Raw genomic sequence first — 11,135 nt, forward strand, 5'->3', positions numbered from 1 at the left:
ATGAGAGGGTCCCAACTTTAGGAAGCTTCTGGGTCTAGTGAGAGATGAGGCTTATACCTGGTGGGAAGTAGGGAAATAAGTCAGTACATTAATGCAGGTTATAAAATAAAATAGTAACATAGTACAGAAGGAACCAAAGCAAAGAAGTAATCAGAAAAACGGGAGTTAACCAGAAAAGATTCCTCGAAGGTAATGAGGATAGAGGACATGAAACAGAAGAGAGGAAGGTGATCAGAGGGAGAAAATTTATGGAAAGCTTATGTGTTTTGTGCAGAGGGCTATGAGTGGAGTAGTCAGGGTAGTACGGGAAAGGAATATTAGGAAATGAAGTTGGAGGAGCAATCTTGTTGGCCTGAATGAGGAATTTGAATTTGATTTGGTAAGCAGTAACAGAGCAGAGCATGATGAGATGAATATGACGTTGAGGCCTTTTGCAGCTATACTAGGTCATGGAAGCAGGAAAGCTTGCTAGGATATTATTGTTCTTAACCAGATGTAAGGCCCCAAGAGCCAGGACTAGAGTAGGACAAGGGGAAGGAGAAGAAAGAGAGGGGGCAGTAGAATTAGCAAGACTTCATGATAGTTTGGATGTGAGGGGAGGAGTAAAAGGTTGAAGATGATAACCCCAGGACATATTTATGCTGTTGATGGTGATGAGAACTTGGAAAGAGGTAGCTGCTTTGTTTTTAATAATTCCAATTGATGGAATATGTCTGTGTTCATTATTACGGAGTCTAGGAGGAGGCACAGCCCCTGGAAAATAGTTGAGCACATGCTATGTGCCCAGATGATCACCTGCACTCTGACTTTTTCAGGTTGGAGAACCAAGTGAAAGAGAGTTTATTCCTGGGGTGTACCCGCAGACTTCAGGAATGCTATCCCACTCTGGATCTGGGAAAGAAAATACAGTTTTTTTGCCAGTTTCTTCCCCTTTAATGCTTTGAAAATGGGATATGACTAGCCTGTGGCAGCATGTGCCTGTGGATGCACAGTTCTCTGGCTTGATTCTTGGAAGGCCTTTTTCTCTCCCTCCCTGGGGGTCATTTGTATCTCTGGTTCCTGCTCCCAGAGCCATAAAGTGGGAGCCCCCATTTATTAATTGGGTTGGGACTGGGGAAGGGGTCGGCAGGGGACTCTTTAGTGCAGCAGGCGGGGGTCTTCCCGAATGAGCCCATTAGCCAGCCCCAATGGCAGCTGAAACGGGGCCGCAGCCAAGTCCTCTCGGTTTCAAAAACCCTCCGTTGCCTGCAGCAGATCAGAACAAGGCCTGCGGGAGCCCTTAGCTTCTGATTGCAGCTGTGAGGAAGGACAAAACAATTTATAGGAAGCCAAGTATCTCCTGTCTCACTGTCTCTTCCTTTCTGACTTTGGGGAGGGAGAAGACTGGGATGTGGTGTCCCCTCCCACTACAGCTTCTTACAAGGCACATATAGGCCTAAGTGGGAGAGAGCAGGAGTGAGTGTATATGCATTGATCGGACATTTACGTCTATGCTCCTGAAGTGTTTACACATGTCCTCGCTTTCTTCTTCCATCCACACACAGTTGTGTTGGCTAAGCAGTCACTGGTTATACGGGGCTCCCTAGGGTGAGTGTGCTCAGTGTGTTAGTGGGGCATGCTTGTCATACTCTTTCCTGCCACATACCTGCCTTTTCTCCTATCTGCTCTCAAGATTCAAGGTTAGAATTAGATCACCTTTTTAACATCTTTTCTTCATAATCAGAGGAGTTTGGCCTCCTGCTGGAACTCACTTGTTTGTCCCTTTAGTTAAGCCAGCATGAAAAAGGCAGGCATCTACAGGGGAGCTTCTTTATGCAGTGGCCCTGAGAGAAAGGTGTGAAGGGCAGGACTATCTCACTTCCTTATGGAAGGACACTTGTGTCTTCTTCCTGATAGAATCATAGATGGCCAGAGCTAGAAAGGGAACTAGAGACCACCTAATTCAACTTTTCAGTTTACAGAGCAAGAAACTGAGGCTTAGGGAAGGGAAATGCCTTGTCCACAGTATCACAGTGAGTTAGTGGCAGCCAGCCAAGATTAGAATCCAAGAGCATCAATTCCTAACAGCCCTGTGCTTCCTCCAGAAAGGAAGGTAGGGCTGTGAGATTTTGAGGGGGGAAGGACAGATTGAGGGGGGAAGTTAGGTTAAAAAAATTAGTAGAAAAACTGAGAAGCTTTATATATTTTTACCTCAAAGATTAATCTTTCAATGACATGCAAATTTTACAACTGTAATTTTTATTTAGAGTCAAGAACTCTGGTTCGTTGGGAAGCAAGTGGCAAGCCACAGCCAAAGATCCTGATGCCTCAGAGTTACATCATAGTTCTAGGAGCTCGTTGCCAACTATCTCTGGGGGTTGGATAGTAGGGAAAAGATCCTCAGAGGCATTGTGAGGAATTTACCCCAAAGCTCAACTCAGGCTCCTTTGCATTATAATACAGCTATATTGAAAAATAAAATCAGAAGGAAAGGAGAAAGAAAACACCTCACTTGCTGGGAAACTAAGGGGAATTGCTGAATGAGAGAAGGGATTATAGAACTCTGAGTAAAATAAAATATTCTCTGAGATTACAGGCAAATGGGGGTGGGGCTGTACTCCTCCCCCCTGTTATTTAGCTTTGGGTTGGTTTTCTCCTTTGTTGGGACGGAAGGAAGGTGGTGTGCTCCACAATGACCTAAGCCCTGAATAGTGTGCTCAATGCGCTGACATGCACAGCAGGTTCTAAAATCATCTCACTCTGGTACTGAGACTCCCCTCCCCTCTTTGGACCTCTCCCAGATGTTTCTACAGTCCCTTCCAATGCTTATTTTCTGAGCATGAGTCTGGGAGCTACTGACGTGCAGGGAGGGGAATGCTAACGAGTTCCTAAAGTGGAAGCAGTATCTTGGAGGGAGTAAGGCAGTTTAGAGATAGAAAGAATTATAGGTCTGGGTCAGAGGGGCTGGGAGGCTGCAAAATGAGTATTGACTGCTGTTGACAAATAGATCCCAGTACATATCTTTACGTTTTCTCCATCACACCCTGGTTGATAGCACAGGAGGAATGTGGAGTTGGTCCCCATGCAGATTAATCCCTACACAGGGAGTGTATAGACCTACCTGCCCAAATTGCATCAAATCTGCTGTCCCACAAACCTCCTTTCTATCTCATAGGACCTTTTTCTGACCTCTGAGCCTTTCTTCAAGAAGCTGTTTTGGACAAGAGAGGCTTCAAATACAATCTGATTATCTGATCTAAAACTAGATGCCCTCCTTTGAGTCACTTTCTTGCATTAACTTTCCATTAGCCTTGAACCTTCGTTGCCCTTTATAATTCTGGGTTTCACAGCTTCTATTTCTGTTGAATTCCTAACTTTTAAGTATAGGAACCATGGTTCTTTACTTTATCAGACTGGGAGCTAGTTCCCTGGAGCTAGGAATCTTAGAACACTTACAACTCTCTTTGGGAGCATACTTAAGGTTCACCAGAATCCTTCTCAGCTCTGTGAATTAGAAGAGTGGTGACCATTGCCATCACTTTACCTACCAAGGCCATGCTCCCTGGGTGAAAGCCCATAGACCCTTTTTGGTGTCTAATCCCTTATCTCATTTCTAATATAACCTGAATTTTCTTTTACAGGTGGCAGCAGCAGTAGGAGTGATGGCCCCTGAGGAATTTGGTAATGTCCGTCAATTACCTGACATCCGGACCCCTGCAAAATTCAGTCACTTTCACAGACTTTAAGGCCAGGTAGGGACCTTAAGCCAATCAGAGGCCACTGGCCTGCTTTTGTAAGGGATTAATACACACACACACACACACACACACACACACACACAGTCTCAGGGAAGTTCTTATACCCAAAGATCTCCAGAGGAGTTTACTTAGCTTTTTTTTTTTTTTAAATTCTTTTCCATTATGGTTTATTACAGGATATTTAAAATAGTTCCCTGTGCTATGCAATAGGATGTTATTTAATCTATTCTATATATTATATAATAGTTTGCATCTGCTAGTCCCAAACTCCCAATCCAACCCTCCCCCCAACCCCCTTCCCCATTGGCAGCCACAGGTCTGTTCTCTATGTCTGGGAGTCTGTTTCTGTTACACAGATAAATTCATTTGTGCCATATTTTAGATTCCATATATAAGTGATATCCTATGGTATTTGTCTTTCTCTTTCTGACTTACTTTGCTTAATATGATAATCTCCAGGTCTATCCATGTAGCTGCAAATGGCGTTATTTCATTCTTTTTTTATGGCTGAGTAATATTCCATTGTATATATGTACCACATCTTTATCCATTCATCTATCGATGGACATTTAGGTTGTTTCCATGTCTTGGCTATTGTAAAAAGTGCTGCTACGAACATAGGGGTGCATGTATCTTTTCAAATTATAGTTGTATCTGGATATATTATGCCCAGTAGTGGGATTGCTGGATCATATGGTAACTCTATTTTTAGTTTTCTAAGGAACCTCCATACTGTTTTCCATAGTGGCTGCACCAATTTACATTCCCACCAACAATGTAGGGAGGGTTCCCTTTTCTCCACACCCTCTCCAGCATTTGTTATTTGTAGACTTTTTAATGATGCCCATTCTAACTGGTGTGAGGTGATACTTAGTGATGTCGAGCATCTTTTCACGTGTCTACTGCCCATCTATATGTCTTCTTTGGAGAAATGTCTGTTTAGGTCTTCTGCCCATTTTTTCATTGGGTACTTTGATTTTTTGTTATCGAGTTGTATGAGCTGTTTGTATATTTTGTAAATTAAGCCCTCATCGGTGACATCATTCACAAATATTTTCTCCCAGTCCGTAGACTGACTTTTTGTTTTGTTTATAGTTTCCTTTGCTGTGCAAAAGCTTATAAGCTTGACTAGGTCCCATTTGTTTATTTTTGCTTTTATTTCTATTGCCTTGGGAGATCCTTAGCTTTTTACTTGACCCTGTTATGGTGTCCTGTCTTCTGATTAGCAATTCCTCCCTCCTGGCTGGAGTGGGTAACCCTGTCAGTTGGCATTGTGGTCATTTCATTCCTGTTCTTTTCTCTTGGCCACAGCTGTGCTAATGAATATTCCTCAATAGTGTGATGCTGATATTGGCTACTCTCAGCCTCTCTACAGCACCTGCCCCACTCACCCACCACCTCATACGTACACATAGTCCTGCTTTCTTCTTCCCCAAGAAGCTATTTTCTCTTTCTTTCTTTTGCGTGAGGGTAGGGCATTGATATCCCTTCTTACTACCTCTCATCAGCTTCTCCACATCATTTCCAGGTTTGATGGGAGATCCCCCCTCTCCAAACACTGTGCAAAGACACGAGAAGTAGAGGTCTGCCAGCCTGCTTATTTCCATCCTCAATGCCTAGACCTGGGCAGGTCACCAACCTACTATGCCTACCCCTACCCTTCTTGCTGCCAGGTAGGTGTGCTCCTCTCCCTACCCACCAACCCTAAACAGGGTCATATTTCTCCCTGGGACTATTTCTCTCTGTTGATAAATATCTCCAACAAGGGGAAGGCCTCTGTGACTCAGCTCTCCACCTTGGTGACTTCCAGCCCTAAATTTTAGAGAGCCCTTCCTAATGTTAACTCTCCACCCCCTTTTCTGTAGCTTAAAACCATTTCCCCGGGCTTCCCTGCTGGCACAGTGGTTGAGAATCCGCCTGCGGATGCAGGGGACACGGGTTCGTGCCCCGGTCCGGGAAGATCCCACATGCCGTGGAGCGGCTAGGCCTGTGAGCCATGGCTGCTGGGCCTGCGCGTCCAGAGCCTGTGCTCCGCAACGGGAGAGGCCACAACAGTGAGAGGCCCGCGTACCGCAAAAAAACAAAACAAAACAAATACATTTCCCCCATTTAGTGCATGTGGAAAGAAGGGAACAGTAAACAGTAAATGGTTGGTATTTGACACTGGAGGGGAAGGGTCTAATGACAGGCAACCCTTCTGTTCGAGCTGAAAGCCTGAAGTCCAGATGTGCATTCTGTCCAGTGGCCTGGCATCCTTGGGGAACACTTGAATCTTTTGAGGGAAAGGTTTTATCTGGTGTCCATTCCTGAGGACAAGGATCTCAGACTCTAAGAGTCTCTCTGTATTCATTCCCAGACCCCTCCAGCGGGTAGCGAAGATTGCTACAGGGAAGAACCCAGCAATAGGTAATACTCCGTCTTGAGCTCGGGTGGCAGCTCTTGTCTGGCACTTACAGGGAGTTGGCAGGGGTGCCAGAGCCTCTCCTGCCACTGGAGTTGACATCAGCTTACCCTTTTGACCTTAGGTCTCGTCTCTCAGCAATGCCTCTCTCACCCCTGCAATCCAGACAGCACAAGCAGCAGGCCTAAATAAGCGCCAGGTCTGGGTAAGGTTCTCCCTCCCCCGGTAGGCACACACCTTGAGTTGGAGGTGAAGCAGTTAGGATGGGATGGAGGGAGGGATAGAGTAGGTGTTAGAAAGTAGGAAATGTCTCTGGAAGTGGTTGAGCAGTAAGTAAGCTTTGGGCACCTGGGGTACCCTGCCTACCTCTCTGTCAACCTGGATGTCTGATCCCTCAAAGCTGCTCGTCCACTTGGGCGGCTGCAGTCTTGGTTTCTGCCACACGAGGGCACTGCTGACCAATTAAAACTCCTGCCCCTCCGCAGACAGAGTTTGGGTGAGGGGAGAGGGGGACTCTGCGATCTTTCTCCAAGATAGGGGTCAGAAACACCCCCCAGAGAGCCTGAGACCAGGGGCCCAAGGACCCAGAAGAATAGTTAGTTGTTCTTTCACTTCTTCTTCCTTAAAAATGGCCTGAGACCCTGAATGCTCTTCCCTAGTGGACTGACATGTCACTATATTCCCAGCTGAACCTGGGAAGCCCCCTAGCTCTAGTCACAAAACACCTTGCACATGTGTTTCTCTCCTTCAAGGTGTAGCAGGCTCCAGCTGTCCACCCCACTGTCCCCAGCCTCTAAGACAGTCTCTTTCTGGCCCAGAGGGTGGAGGTATCTGGTTTTTCAGAGAGAGAAAAAAAAAAAATCTCTTACAATTGTTTTAAGAGAAGTAGCTCTTAAAGAACTAGCTCTCTTAGGAAAGAGTTTTGGGGAGAGGACTCTGTCAGAGAGACTGAGAGACTAGGAAAGTTCAGTCTTCTATGCCCCCGTCACCTCCCCCAGCACAAACCCGCAGAGCTCAAGATGATCTGGAGGATGTTTACCACCTGAATGGCTGGAGGACACCCAGGACACTCTGGGGCGCTGCGACGACAGTAGTTTCAGAAAGCAGGATGGGCATGGCGGCTGCTCTGACCCTTGATCCTCATGCCGCCTCCGTACTGTGTAATGTCTCTGCTAGGGATCCAAGTGGCCGTGGAGCCCTTATGGGGATGAGATGTCCCATATTTGACCCTCAGTCTCCATGAAGCCCTTCCAGGCTGAACAGGCTAAGGGAGATGACAGAGGTTCTCCTCCTCCCTCCTACCCCCATGATCGAGGGCCCCTCCCCAGGAGGACAGCTTGATTAAACAGTCGGTGCTGCTGGAATTGCTGCACAGCTGGCGCTCCCCCCAGCACCCCGAGCAGCGCAGCAGTGCAGATTAAAATCTCCAATTAGCGTTAAAGTGAAGTGAGGAGGTACTGAGGCTGCCAAGGAGGCCAGACGGGGGCCCTCGGTCGGCAGATACCCCCACTACTGCCTGGATTCTGAGTACCACCCTTAGTCACCCTTTTTTTCCTAGCTCCTCTCCCAACATCTCTCAGTGCCTACTAGCTTTGCATTGCTTGGGGCCAGAGGGCTTTAGAGGGGTGGAGGGTGGGGCTGATGCCTTACCTGACAAAATGCTGGGGACACCATAAATGTGGAGGAGCAGAGATGCCCTACTCACAGCCTGCCAGTCTGAGGTGACTTCACACTACTGCTGCTTCTTTTTGCCTAGAGAAAGGGCAAATAGGACAAGTCCCTCCAGATCTTCTTACCTATAAGGTGCTGCCCACACAAATGTACATGCTTGTATATTTTATCCTATTTGACCTATCTGCTCCCACCCAAATTATGGCTCCTTCCTTCATCGCTCCGTTTTTTTCTCAGCTTTCCTGTGGGCAGGGGTAGGTACAGCCCGGCTCGGGAGCACAGCCATGCCCTGCCACCTGGGTCCCAAACAGCTTCTCGTTATCTTCTTTGCAGTTCAGGGAAGAGCAGGGATATGCCAAGAATGGAAGCCTCAGATTCTCCCAACCCCTGAACATCACACCCCCTCTTAAGGGCCCTCTACCATTTATACTTCTACTCCTTCCTTCACCAAGCCCAGAAGGAGGGCAGTATAGCTAGACACACCCTTTGACTTCCCACTGCCCCTTTAAGGGAAATGGAAGTGGGTACCCAGCTGACTGAACCTACTCACACCTCCAGAAATTAGACACCAGGGCACAGTGCCACCCTCCCAGGCTGGCACATGCTACCCTGGCAGAGGTTCAAATAGCTCCCCCGCCGAATACCCCCACCTCTATGTCTTCCTCTTCTCTCTCCCTCTTTCTTCGTCTCTCTCTCTCTTTTTTTTCTCAGCTCAAAGCACAGCTGAGCCTTAAAATGGGGGTGGGGAGGACCAAGCTGGGGCAGGGGGGTGGAGAGTTCCAATAGCACGTTTTCACCTGCCATTTAATTGGATGTATTTTTAATTAATGGGACCTCAGGGACCAACATGAGACAATCTGATCTCTGAATAGGGACAGGGGAGGGATTGGGTAAGGGAGGAGGATTGGGCCACTGGGTGCGGTTACCAGGAACCCAGGCCCATCAATCACTGGCCACTTTGCGTTCTGGCATGGAGAATAGCAAGGTGGAGGAGGAGGGGAGGCACTGGGGAGAGGTACCAGGATTTCCCCCCAATGGCCAGGACCTCCAAAAAGGATGGAACTGTACCAGCTGACTCAGTTTGGGGCCCCAAAATTGCAGCCAGGATATTAGGTAAGGCTGTTTTCTTGTTCCCGAGGTTTTGTTTGGTTGAGCTTGTCCCATTGAGTGCTGTAAAATTGTGAAAGGAAGGTGGGGATAGAGCTTTGAGGTCCTTGAAGGGGAGGACAGGAACTAGGGACCGTAGAACCAGAGACTGTGGTGACAGGGAGGAGAAGGGCAGGGTTCAGAGATATTTCTGTGTGTTTAGACATAAAATAAGTGCCGTTGAGATTACATGCAAAACAGCATGCAGATGAGGGCTGGTGCCTTTGGGGTATGAATCATAGACCCTTACTGTTGCAAGGAAGAGAACCTGGAGCTCATCTTGCCAAACGATTCATTTTACAGATGTGAAAACAGAGACCCAGAGAAGGGAAATCAGTTGAATCCTGCCGTGGAGTTGCTTTTGTTCCTGGATTTGGAGAGTTCCTGGGAACACAGGGAAATGTAAGTAGGTAGGGTGTGGGGAGGAAAGTCAAGGGAAGATGGTAGGCAGAATATTATTCTCTATTGCTTGGAGTCTCTGGCTCCTAAGTCTTGGAAGCAACTCAGAGGAGTCAGGTGGGTGCATTACTGGGGGAACATTTCCCTTGTACAGCCTGTTCCAGAGGTCATCTCATCCGTTCCCTTGCTTCCAAGTAGACAGATCCCCCAGAACCTCCCACTCCCATGAGATTTTACCATATTCTAAAAGGTCCACAGGGAAGGAGATACACTAACTTCCCCAGTTCCTTAACCAAGAAATAAATCCCCCAATGGTGACTAAATATTGAGCTTTTCCTGAGATCTTATCACAAGTTTCTCTGCTGCAGTATAAGCTGCTAGAGAAAATTATGCCAAAAAATGTAGCGAGGAGTGGTCTTGTCCCATGTCTAAGCCAAGAAGAGAGACAGAATTAAAACTCAAGGCTCTGAAAGCTGAGTCAGAAATGCCCCTGTATTCACGCGGTGCCATGGCCCAAAGCTCTTAGTCAAGCCCCATTTGGCTCTATGCGGTGTTGGTGCACACTGGAGAGAGGGGCACATTTCCAGCTGTCCCCATCTCCCACCCCCACCTCCTTCACTATTCAGACACTAGAGTTAAGAAAGAATGATGGAGAGAAGTGGCTTGCCCACCAAGTTGCCAAAGATGGCATTTCCTGGCATCTCCTTCCTTCCTCAAAAAATTCAACATTCTTTGTTCTGTGCTTCATGAGAATAAGTTGCGGAAAGCAGTATGGGTAGAAACTTTGTCACACCCTCCAAACCCCCAACACTTATCCTTTACTCCCAGAACTGTCTTCTCCTCTATCTTAGTACACCATTTAATGTCCCCAGAGTCCCTAGGGAAGAGCAAGATGCACCTCTCTAAGTGCCCCCAGACTCACCCTGCCCTGTCTTAGACACTCAGGGTCATCTCCTTGGCTACCTAATTCTCTGCCTTTTCTACTACCAACAAGATGAGAAGGGCCCCCTTGCATTGCCTCAGGACAGTCTGGATAGACTCCATCTAGCTCCTCCCCTGTTTCCAAGGGCCTGCAGAAGTGGGGGTGGGGGAGGAAAACTGTGCCAGGGAGTTGAAAAGGAAGATTCTCTCATGGGGGGAGATGGGGGAGAAGGCTGAAAGAGGAGAGAAGTTAGAGAGGGGAAATTTGGAAACTGAGGCCTGTAGTCCCACCTGTGGGGCTGGCTGCATAACATAAGGCAGGCCGTTCATATTGAGTATTGTTCAGGGGGGTTATTAGATGGCTCCTGTTTACAGAGCTGCTGCTTCTCCTCTGAAACAGAGAGCAGCAGAGGAGGAGCACGCAGTGAAGAGAGAGAGGAGGTGTCAGGCTTTCTCTAGGCCCTCTTTCTCACCCCTTGTCCACCCCTACTCCAAGATTAGAGGTATATTGGAGGGGCTAAAAGGCCCTTAAAGCATTCAGTCTAGATTCTTGATGTTTCTCTAAGGAACAAGATCTCCCTCCCCTCAATCCCCACCAGCCCTGCCTCATACTCCCAAGGTTTAGTCAAGGGTATGAGATCTACAGCCCTGGAGACAGAGCCTGGAGCCTACTCTGGAATCCAGAAGAAACCCTGAGCTTTTGCAGGGAAGGAGGGATAGGCTTGAAGTAAGCAGAAGGCAGAGGTAGCGGTACCCAGAATCCCCTGCGCTCTAGAGAAGAGGGAATTGTTGAGGAACTCATTGCTGGCCCAGGGTTTAGCTTTTACTCTGATGGGGCTCCTTTCCTCCTTCTCCCTCAG

The 11,135-nt window shown here is 47.6% G+C and overlaps 1 pseudogene across 1 annotated transcript in view; it reads left to right on the top strand.

The window, feature by feature from the left end:
* The first annotated feature begins 5,265 nt into the window (after nt 1–5,265).
* The window catches only part of LOC111166474 (large ribosomal subunit protein eL19 pseudogene), a 38,908-nt pseudogene continuing 33,038 nt past the window's right edge, over nt 5,266–11,135 (top strand). The window contains exons 1-3 of the transcript XR_016389001.1: nt 5,266–5,410; nt 6,094–6,343; nt 9,259–9,357. The product of XR_016389001.1 is annotated as a large ribosomal subunit protein eL19 pseudogene (transcript). The remainder of the gene's footprint in view (nt 5,411–6,093; nt 6,344–9,258; nt 9,358–11,135) is intronic.

The sequence above is a fragment of the Delphinapterus leucas genome, chromosome 19 (assembly GCF_059928025.1).
Source record: "Delphinapterus leucas isolate spDelLeu-1000000601 "Yukka" chromosome 19, BTC_Dleu_Yukka2, whole genome shotgun sequence".
Lineage (NCBI taxonomy): Eukaryota > Metazoa > Chordata > Mammalia > Artiodactyla > Monodontidae > Delphinapterus > Delphinapterus leucas.